The sequence below is a fragment of the Lissotriton vulgaris genome, unplaced genomic scaffold (assembly GCF_964263255.1).
Source record: "Lissotriton vulgaris unplaced genomic scaffold, aLisVul1.2 SCAFFOLD_8819, whole genome shotgun sequence".
In the NCBI taxonomy this organism is placed as follows: Eukaryota; Metazoa; Chordata; class Amphibia; order Caudata; family Salamandridae; genus Lissotriton; species Lissotriton vulgaris.
Genome location: NW_028250873.1, coordinates 2,063 through 13,564, shown reverse-complemented (window position 1 = coordinate 13,564; position 11,502 = coordinate 2,063). Strand labels below are relative to the sequence as shown.

The following is an 11,502-nucleotide window of genomic DNA, read 5'->3' as shown; positions in this document are numbered from 1 at the left end:
CCCCTAGTTCCCCGTCCTGGGTGTGCAAACCAGTGTTACTGCACTCCTTATCCTGAAGCAGTCGTCTTGTTCCATTCCTCACTGCCGTTTTGGAAAGGTCACGTTGTCCGTGTTTCCCGTATCCCGCAATCGCGTCTTGTTCATTTGGTGCCATAGACGCTGACACTTTTTCCTGAGTTCTCCCTACTGGCCCGTGCACACCTTGTTTCTCGAGCACTTTGTCCCTGTGCTGTCATACGCACGGTGCGCATTTGTTTTTCTTCCATTGGTATTCGGCCAGCAGTGTCTGTTGCGTTTCACGCGCTGTGCGCAAAGGTTTGCCTTCTATCGCCTTCAAATTTGGAAGGCTCGGCAAACGTATTTTTTGTTTGTTTTGAAATACGCCTCCCTGCCCCTCATAGCGTAGGCATAATAGCGCTTGCACAGTAAATACGGTTAGAAGTTATTCTGAGAAATTGGCCTCACTCTTTATTTTTGGTAATGCCCTACCAGGTCAGGCGCTTAGGTGTTTTTTTTAACCCCTTCTGTCCCTTCTGCCTGCCTCAACCTACACAGAAAAGTGTTGCTGCACTGCTGGTCTTTTACTTCCTTTGATGACATCAGGAGATGTCCAGGTGGTAAGGTACCTCGTATTTTCCATAAGGCTTGCACTACCTTAAGGCCTCTGGGGGTTCACATTAATAGAGGTTACTAATCACAATTTTTTATTTTGTCTGCAGGTTCACCTCTCCTCTTCTGTGATCATTAGAGGATATCAGCTGGAGGATTAGAGGCATTGTGTTCTGGCTTCTTATCCCCGCATCTCCGAGGGTCAGTCTGGGAGGTGTGAGTATTCTGTTTCCTCTCACCCATAGGCAGACTTTAGGAGTGTGGTGAAATTCTCGTTGTTCCTGTGGACTGGGCCTGGAAACTTACCACAGGTTAGTGTCACTGCAGACAGGAGTGCTTGCATTAGGTGTGGTGATCTGTGAGTAATTCTGTTTATGTTTATATCATAGTGTGCACCACATCCTCAACACCCACCTAGTACTACATTAAGGGCAACGCCTACCCGGCTACCACAGATGAGTGTCCGGTGAACCAATCGACCAGATCTTGTTTCTTTATTAATTTGTCCTATTCCCTCATTATCTCCATTTTGACGTGGGCTAGCAGAAATGTGGTCCGCATCATGGTGAGAGGCATGGTAGGACATGCACGAACATCTCTCCTGCTGGCTTCAGGATATCTCAGGTTAATGCATCTGACATTCCCTCCCTCCCGGGGTCCGGTCTCCATCTGTGTTCTTTTCTCATCGTGCTACTGAAGAAAACGTAGGCCTGTATTCCTCCTTCAATAGGTAACACTGAACACATCTCTCTGCTGGTGCTTTTATTGGCATGAGTAGGCCTTCATTTGCAACACTCATTATCAAGTTCCCCTCTTTTGTTGATTTTTCAACTATTTTCTCACCTTCCCTATCACTTAGAGTCAGCACTGTGTATACATTCTCCTCAACATCCTTCACTCTATTTACTAATCTGGTAGTGAACGTTCCCCCTAGTTTCTGTCCAACCCTTTTACAACACCCTATTACTATCTGGATGAGACAGAACATCAAGAACATCACAAAAATAGGCAACACAGCCTTAAATAGTCCCAACATCCAGGATGGTATCCAAGCAGACCTCCCCTGAACCATTCGTTGGAGGCACCCCCTCATCCACCATCTTCTTCTGCATGCAAAGTTTGTATGGCCTCTGTTAATGTTCCGTTATCTGCGTTGTTGGCTGGGATGTAAGTACAACGGACCTTGTGAATCTTCGCACATACTCCTCTTTCCATCACGTCATTAAGTATAACACATATCTATGCTGCATAAACATTGCTCTCGTAGCTCTTCTTTGATGGCATTGAAGCCATCCTAAACGGCATTTATAGCCTTGAGTAGCTCCCAAAGGGTGATCTGCAACCAATCAATCATTATTTGTAAAGTGCAGCTTGTCACCCAGGAAGGAATCCAGGCACTAGCTGTTGGTCTCATTCAAAGAGTCATGTCTTGCGCCCTTTCCTGAAGTCAGTCAGTGAGAGGTGGAGGGGGAGGATGTTCCAGGCTTTGGCGGCTAGAAAAGAGAATGAGCGTCCTCTGGTGAGGCATAAACAGGGGATCTGCGCAAGAGTAAGGTGTGTGGAGCAGGGGTTCCTGGGGGGGGGGGGACAATGGAAGTGCAGATGGTGGTTCAAGTAGGCAGGTCTTTGGTCGTGGAGGGCTTTGTAGGCATGAGTCAGGTGCTTTAAACAGCATCTTTTCTGGACCTGGAGCCGGTGGAGGTCTTTCATATGCTGGGTAATGTGGGTTCTCTTGGGAAGGTTAAAGATCAGTCTGGTGGGTGCGTTCTGGATCATCTGGAGTCTTTCCATGAGTTTGGTTGTGGTTCCTGCATAGAGTGCAATGCCGTAGACAAGTTGGCTGCGGATGAGGGCATGCATTACTATCTTCCTTGTGGTGATGGGGAGCCACTTGAAGATTTTGCAGAGCATGCACAGCGTGTGGAAGCATGATGAGAAGATGGCATTGACCTGACGTTTCATAGAGAATTCACGGTCTAGGATGATGTTGAGGTTGTGGGTGTGGTATTTGGCAGGGGGTTGGACTGGGTTCCACTGGACACCAGGAGTGTGTTTGCCGAACATGAGAACTTCTGTTTTGTCCGTGCTGAGCTTTAGGCAGTTGTCCTTCATCTATGCTGAAATGATCTTCATGCATTCATGGAAGTTAGACTTAGTTGAGGTGGGGTCCAAGAGAGAGTGATAGGAAGAGCTGTGTGTCATTGGCGTAGGAGATGATGTTGATGTGCGATCTGACGAAGTCTGTGAGTGGTGTTATGTAAACATTAAAAAGTGTTGGGATGGGGGCGTGGCTAGCAGCCGAGCAAGGTGGCTGCCTAGTTGAGGAGCTCCGTGAATAACGCGGCCCTTCGATAAATCCGAGTACTAATCCGATAATCTATCGACCTCCAGAGGCTGGCATCGAGGTCCGCTGCCGGACGGCAACAGCCGGTGGAATTCTGGTGTCAATCCGTTGCCGGGAAGTGTTTAAAATGGCGACGGCGGAGGAGCGGCCGACCCACAAGAAGGAGACCGGGGACATAAGTTTGAGGAAGCGCAGGCTTGAGGCGCGAATGTGCTGGAGATCATACAGCGGCGAACCCGTGACTTGCGGCACAAACAGTGAGACTCCAAGTCGGAACCTGTTGTAAAGGAGCGGCGGTGAGTGTGAACCGCGCCACGGGACAACGATAACTCTACCGTAGGCCGGGACCCGCGGGACGATTGCACCACCCATGCCAAAAGGGCCTGCAGCGGCGAATAGATTCGATGGATAAGCGGGGATGACGAGTGCTAGATAGCGCCAGAAGGTGGAACGAGTGCACCGAAGGGAAAACAGCGGCACGTTGGCGACGGGGGACGAGTGTCGCCGAGACAAAACATCACATACAGAGCCGGCAGCTGCTGGAAGTGGTGACGCTGTTTCTGCCACTACTAGCACCACGCTGGGACCCAACATTGATGACACAACTGACTATCCATGCCTGCTGAGACACCACAGTAATTGCACCGAAGGGATCTAAGGCAAGTGCAGCTCACTAACTGCCGCTATATTAAGGCCGTATTATAGAGGGCACTACCTGCTACTCAGATGCAGCCCGCCAATACAGTGCGCGCAGACCTACAGTGTCCTGCGAACCACAGTCAAGACCCTGACACCTAGGACCACTACGAGGGTTTCTCTAACGACAAGCTCCCATCGAGTGGTAAAGATAGCCATTCCACTGCAGTGGCGGATAAACAGACGGAGAAGCGGCGAGAGACAGGGAATCACGACGCAGGGTGACCCAAGGCCGGGAGCCATATTTTTGTGAACCTGCCGCAACAGCGGGAGAATGGGAGGCTTGCAGCGCAGGACACACGGTGACTGCGCATAAGGACATACACACAGGCGAACTCACGTCCACCTTTACAAATTGCGCTGCCAGAAGACAGACTCGCGCCGCGCAGGGAGTATTCCACTCCACATAAAGGGCACCATGGCAGGCCGGGGTCCTAGGAACAACTTCACCCAAGCTAAACTAGACAAATTTGCAGTTGAAAAAATCTCCATACCACAGTCAGAGGGACGCACGTCTACAGGAAAAAACCAGGAAGGAGGAGAGGCGAAGAAAATCACTCTTGAAGACATCATGAAGGCGCTGTCAAGGGTCCAAACTACGGTAGGCTCTATTTCCACTGACGTCTCGCTACTGCGAGCAGACCTTCACAAAATGGCGGATAGGGTGAAAGAAGTGGAGATAGTAACAACATCGCTAGTAACGGACACATCGGACCTGCAATCAGTCGTCTCCCAACTCCAAAAAGAAAATAGGCTGCTTGCAGAGAAGCTTGATGACCAGGAAGGGCGTGGAAGATGGAATAATGTGCGCATAATTGGCATTCCGGAGACGGAAGGCAAGCAAGCAATGGACTTATACGTGGAAGAGCTGATACAAACAAGGCTACAACCCAAGGGACTCTCCAACTTCTTTTCAGTGAAGCGAGCACACAGGGTGTCTGGCGGCAGACCAAAACCAGGGGCACCCCGAGACCAGTACTCGATAAATTATTCAATTACAGAGACAGAGACGCAATTCTACAAGCCGCAAGGGTCTCACCACCCATTCAAGTGCAAAATTCCACAATAACCTTTTTCCCAGACTACACGGCAGCGGTGTACAGGCGCAGGAGAAGCTTCCTAGAGGTCAAAAAACTTCTGAGGGTGCAGGAAATACCCTATTCCATGCTCTTCCCTGCAAAACTTCGTGTAGTGGCTGATGGACGGACATGGTTTTTCGAGACACCGGAAGCGGCGCACGACTGGATCGAGGGATGGCGGCCTGTGGGGAAACCTGATCGCGGGAACAGACATCACCGCCAGCGAGAGGAAGAGGAAGACCCGGGAACGCAAGGTACAAGACACTTGGAATCGGAGCAGACGCCCAGACATGAGGACTAGGCAGTAAGACGGCGCTGTCAACACTTGCAAGATATTCCGGCAAGCAGTGCAAACATGTAGAAGGACCACGGCTGGACTGGCTATGGTAGCGGACTGAGGCAGGCTTTGGAGGACAAGAAGGGCTGGGGCCTCCACTGGACCTCTTACCCCTGACAAGCAAGTACTTTGTATTTGGGAGGGAAGAAGCACTCTTCTGAGTTGGGGTGGGTGAGGAGACTTGAGGAGGGGAAAGTTATTAGTTCCTTTGGTTTGTTTGAAATGTTTAGAGGCACTAATGATAGGGGAGGACAGCGATTAGCTAATAAGCTTTCAAGAGGGATTGTTCGAATTGCTGTCTGCTTCTTGGTTTTTGTTTGGTTTGTATGGTCTTTCAGGGCGCGTATGATTGAACGAGCAGCTGCGGATACTCTGCAGTGGTATGTTTGGATGCTGCTGTGCGATGATAAGCTTTGTTTCTGTGACATATGTCTGCACACACTCAGCAGGACACTAATCGGTCATTGACCCAGCCAACCCCGGGGACCCCGTTGACTGCGTTGACCTGGAATGTGCGGGGACTGGGGGATAAGGTGAAAAGAAGTTCGGTGCTGCAAAACTTAAAATAATGCGCACCTGCAATAGCCCTTTTGCAAGAAACGCACCTGATGGGATCTACTTGCAAGGCCATGGACAGGAGGGGTTACAAAATGGTGGCCCATGCCGAATTCTCCTCTGGGTCCAGAGGGGTGTGTGTGTTAATAAAAAAAAACTTCCCACTTATAATACACTAGACGCGGATCGATGACCAGGGCCACTTCGCAGCCGTTACCTTCCAGTGGGAAGGGACATTGTTTAATTTTGTCTCTGTATACATCCCACTGTCCTTACATACCATGGCACACTCGGCGCTTACAGCGTTTCTACTTGCGTTGCCGATGGCGGTGATGGTGTTAGGGGGCGACTTCAATGATATAGTGGACGGTACACTGGATAGACACCCCACAAGACTGGGTTGTATGACATTACAACGCATGCTTTTACTACGCATGCCTTTACATCGCAAGTTTTACAACGCATGCTGTTACAACGCATAGTGTTGAGGGGTGCTGGATAGTGAATAGTTTAATTTACTATTCCAACTCCAGTCCCCGTGGATAGTAGGGAAGGTGTTGGATAGTAAATTAAATCTATTCCCTATCCTAGAGCGCCCCCCAGCGCAATGCGTTGTAACAGCATGCGTTGTAAAACTTGCGATGTAAAGGCATGCGTCGTAAAAGTTGCGTTGAAAAGGATGTTCCCCACGACACTGACATCGCCACACAATCGCCGTAGGATGGGACTCATGGACGCCTTAGGGCTTGCAGACGCATGGAGATACAGGCACCCCAATACTAGACAATACACTTTTCACTCCGAGGTCCATGACTGTCTCACATGTATAGATTACTTTTTGGGAACAGCGGACGGACTGGGAGGAATAGATAAGGTAGATATCCGCCCCAGGGGTATATCGGATCATTCGCCGATATTGCTAACCTATACACGCCATCTGACACTTCGACGCCGTGTGTTCCCTATCCATCCTAGCTATTTACATGTACCGGAGATCTCGAAGGGTATCACATGCACCACTACAAATTTCTTCCAAGAAAACTCAGGGTCAGTAGATTCCCCCAGCACCCTTTGGGAAGCCTATAAAGCGTTTACTCGTGGACAAGCTATAGCGTTAATTACGGGCCATAAACGAAACAAATGGGCTGAACTTGATAAGGCAGAAGCTGACCTAGCGGAGGAAACAGCTTAACATGCAGCCTGCCCGACTCCTCTCACTGCACAGCGAGTGCGGCTCAAACAGGCCGAATATGTGGCATATCAGAGAGAGGCGGTACTGGATAGACTCCAGGCCATGAGTCACAGGGTTTATGAACTGGGAGACAAGGCGGGGAAAATGCTAGCCTGGCTAGACAAAAGGAGAAGGCTGGGAGGGTAATTGCACAACTACGTGCCCCTGATGTCTCCCTGATAACGGCCCCCAAGGATATCGTAGACACGCTGGCTGACCATTTTGAAACAATGTATGCCTCCTCCACTACGTTCACGGTGAGGAAGCGTGTGGATACATTAAAGATCCTGCCATGCCACAGCTTACACTGGAGGCGGCGCTGCTTCTGGAGGCTGACCTCACAGTCGAGGAAGTGGAGATGGCCATTGGCTCCCTAGGCAAGGCGGTGGGCCCCAACGGCTTCCCATTCAAAATATATAAACGCACTGCTCAGGTGACGGTGCCCTTCCTTTTGAGTATGTTCCACGATAGTCTCCAGATAGGCGAGCTGCCGCGTGACCAACGGCTGGCCACGATTGTGGCAATCCATAAGCCAGGCAAGACGCCAACGGATTGTAGCTCGTACTGCCCGATTTTGTTACTTAACGCCGAGCCAAAGATTTTAGCCAAACTACTGGCGATGCGACTGACCCCCCACCTTGCGTCCCTGATAGGTCCCGATCAGTCAGGATTCATGCCCCACCACATTACGGCTCTTAATTTAAGGCGACTCCACGCGGTGCTGGCTCGACGGTCTTATATTCAAGAACCTGCGGTTATCCTTTCCCTAGACGCCTGTATGGCGTTCGATACGGTGGAATAGCCATTCCTGTTTGCTGCATTACAACACTTGGGATTCGGGCCCAAGTTCTGTGCTTGAATCCGTTTGCTTTATAACAACCCACAAGCGCATGTAGTGGCCAATGGGCACATTTCCAGGGATTTCCCGCTAGCACGAGGCACGCGACAGGGGTGCCCGTTGTCCCCCCTATTGTTAGCACTGATATTAGAACCGCTCGCAGCATGGCTCAAATGGGAGCCCTCTATCAGAGGGCACCAATGGACCGATACTTGGGAGGACCGCATATCCCTGTATGCGGACGACATACTTTTGTACCTCACCTCCCCTAGAAAATCCATCCTGGAGTTGCTGAATGTTTGCGAGAAGTTTGGTAGGGTGTCCGGATACAGGATAAACTGGTCCAAGTCGGTCTGTACGTGCTGGTTGGCCCGCCTCCGCGGCTGCCTGCGGACTGCCCGCTGCGAGTCACTAGTGAAGCCTTTAAGTATCTGGGTATTTATGCAACATCTAACTCCACTGAGTTCTATAACAAAAATCTAAAGCCCCAAATGGACCGCTTCAAACGCGATGTGGCGGTGTGGCGTAACCTCCCCGTAACACTGTTGGGAAGGGCAGCACTCTATAAAATGATGGCACTGCCACGCTTTCTCTATGTCCTCGAAAACACACCATTCTTGGTTGCGCAGGCCTATTTCAAGGCCATAGCGGCGGAGGTCACCAGCTTACTATGGGGGAATAGGCCAGCGCGGATCGCGCAGGACAAGCTCGTGCGCAGCTGGTACGATGGAGGGATAGCACTTCCGAAAGTCAGCTGCACTATTGGGCGGCGCACCTCAAGATAATAAATCATTGGTTGCACACCCCACAAGACGAACCGGCATACCATGCGGACAGGCAAAATTTGGAAGAAAAAGTACTGATGGCTAATCTCTATAGACGCCGAAAGCCTCCGGGGCTGCTTGGCCCTACCGCACACACAATACATATTTGGTATCAGACACATACAAGATTGCAGTGTGCAGGGACAATCACGCAGATGACGCCACTGTGGGACTCCCAACAGTTGGGTCTTCCCCGCAAGAGTAAAGGATTCCAAAACTGGGACAATATTGGTCTCTCAGTGGTGGGAGATATTTGGAAAAAGGGAGCGGTGGTCGACTTTCTACATCTCCAAACACAATACGGCATGGCGCACGCGGAGAAATTTAGATACTTACAAATCCGGCATGCGCTTCAGACAATCATACCACCGACACCTCACTACAGGAAGCCACACCATTGGAAGATAGACTTCTGACGGAACACATGACGGATAAGGTGACGTCCTTAACATACCGTAAGCTGGCCAACAGTTTGCCGGACCCAACATCCAAGCTGAGACAGACCTGGTCCCGGGAAGTGGGCGACTTTGATGATTCAGAGTGGCAGGAAGCCTTGTCCTCGCCCCGTGAGACAGCGATACCGTCCAGACTCTGACTGGTCCCACTCAAAGTGCTACACCGCACATATTACACTAGGACAACACTTCATGTGATGGGAGCGGCGGAGCACAAATACTGTTTACGCGGCTGTGGGGGGGAAGGAACATTTTACCACACTATTTGGGACTGCCCCCACATCGCGGCTTATTGGGTCAAAATAATGCGCACTATTTCTCAAGCACTAGAAATCTCGGTCCTCCCGGAGCCGAGGAGTTGCCTACTGAATGTATGGGAAGCAAATTACCTTAATCATCAGGAACAGGATTGGGCTATGCTTGGTATGATGATGGCGAAACGCAATATTGCTATGTTGTGGGGGTCGGGAACGTTACCTATGCTTCACAAATGGTGTAAAGATATGGACCGGGCGATGGTGGCAGAAAAGGCGGTCTTTTTACATCGTGGATGCCCACAAAAGTGGGAAAAGGTATAGGGGGCCTGGAATAAGTTTAGAGGAGACATTTGTGAACCACCAGAACTTGAAGCAGACACTTTCACCTTGTGATGAAGCCCATTTGTTGCGGGTGGCGGGGGGGACCGGGTTGTATGTTTGGGTCTGATTTTGAGATACTTGAATATGCTGCATTACTTTGCTGTCTTCTGATGCTAATATTACTGCAGACAAAGACGACTACTGCTCTGTGTATGTTTGCCCTGATTTGTACCTAATAAAAATTTTCACCAAAAAAAAGTGTTGGGATGAGTCTTGGGAATGCTCAAATGTTGTGCTTGGCTTGAGATGTGAAGGGAGGGAGGCAGACTTTCTGGGTGCATCCTGTGAGCCATCCATCTGATCGCATTGTCTGTTATAGCGATCTGGCATAGGGGATTGCTGAGTGTGTGGTGGGGGAATGTTAAAGGTGGCAGAGAGGTAAAGCAGGCTCAGAGCAGCTGATTCTCCTTTGTCGAGTAGGGTGCGGATGTCATCTATTGCAGCGATCAGAGCTGTCTCAGTGCTGTGGTTGGGTCTGAATCCTGATTGGGAGGTGTCTAGTAGGTTGTTTCTCTCTAGGTGTTCAATAAGTTGGAGGTTGATGACCTTCTCCAAGACTTTGGATGGGGAACGGGAGCAGGGAAATGGGAGATGGGACCACAGTTCTGAAGTTCGTGGGGGTCTGCTGAGGGTTTCTTGAGAGGGAGTCTGACGTAGGCATGTTTTCAGGCATCGGGAATCGTGGCCGTGGTTAAAGAGGCATTCATGATGGTGGTGAGTTGGTCTCTAATCTGGTCACTTCCGAGGTTGAAGAGTCAGTGGGGGCAGGGGTCGGTGGGTGCTCCAGGTGTGAGCTCCTGAGTGGATGGAGTTCATAAGGGTGGTTGTTTTCGGGTCGCTGAGTTGTTTCCATCAAGTGAGCGGGTGGTCGGCAATGGTGGTTGCTTGGAGGCTGATGAGGTTGGAGGGGTGGGGATCAAAGTTCGTATAGATGGTTGCTATTTTGTTGTGGAAGTAGTCAGTGAGACACTGCTTTTGCTTGAACGAACGTAAAGATACTGCTGAAGAAAATGTGGACATCATTAAATAGCCTATGCTGCTGCGGGAAATCTTCCCAGGCTGTAGTACTGTCATACTTTGCAGTTCTCTTCCTTCGATGATGATGCAACAAGGTCATTGAACAGCTCGTAGGTTGATCATGTAGTTCAGAAATATCAATTCCCGGATTCACCAGAGAAGGAGTGTGCACAGTTACTAATGAAAAAAGGCCTTGCCAACCCGAAGGGAGTCTTGTATACAGCCATTCATCACAATTACAAAACTAATCCATCAGACTGGAGGTGCCCCATTTCATGTCGTCATTAAACTTTCTGATGTTGCAGTTGATGTTCATATCCACAGAACTGTCCCATTACCCCTGAAGCATTAAGAAACAAGAATGGGGTTTCTACCTGCTCGAAGAGTTGTAGGCATTTCTACCAAAGTTAACCTAGATCTATTCTCATCCCACACTGCCTGGTGCTTTGTTGTATACTATTATCTGTCTGATTCCCTGTCCATAAGGGTAGGGCCCTGCACCCAAATGTAGCACCATGATGCCAATGATCATGAACGTATACGGACCCATTGACTCAAAGATATGGCCTTTCCTGACAATCATGGGTCCTAGGTATAGCAGAATAATTCTGACAGAAAAGCGAGTGAAGGTTGGGACATCCCTAAAAATTCATGCTGCAATATCCTAGCTCTCCATGTTTCACCCTTGTACCTCATAATCCAGGTATTGGCCATTTAATCTAAATTCACCACTAGTTCTTTGCGGTCTATTAGAACGTTCATTACATCTGCTAACTCTTCCTCATATTGTGTGGTGTTTACTAAGAATGTTCCTTGTCTGACCCACAATGTTCACATCTGCGCTCATATCCTACAAAGGAAAATGTGTAACAGACACAT

At 49.7% G+C, this 11,502-nt stretch overlaps 1 pseudogene; it reads right to left on the bottom strand.

Annotated features, from left to right (window-relative positions):
- Positions 1-1,291: 1,291 nt before the first annotated feature.
- LOC147663097 (uncharacterized) lies at positions 1,292-10,723 on the bottom strand (annotated as a pseudogene).
- Between the last annotated feature and the right edge of the window lie 779 nt (positions 10,724-11,502).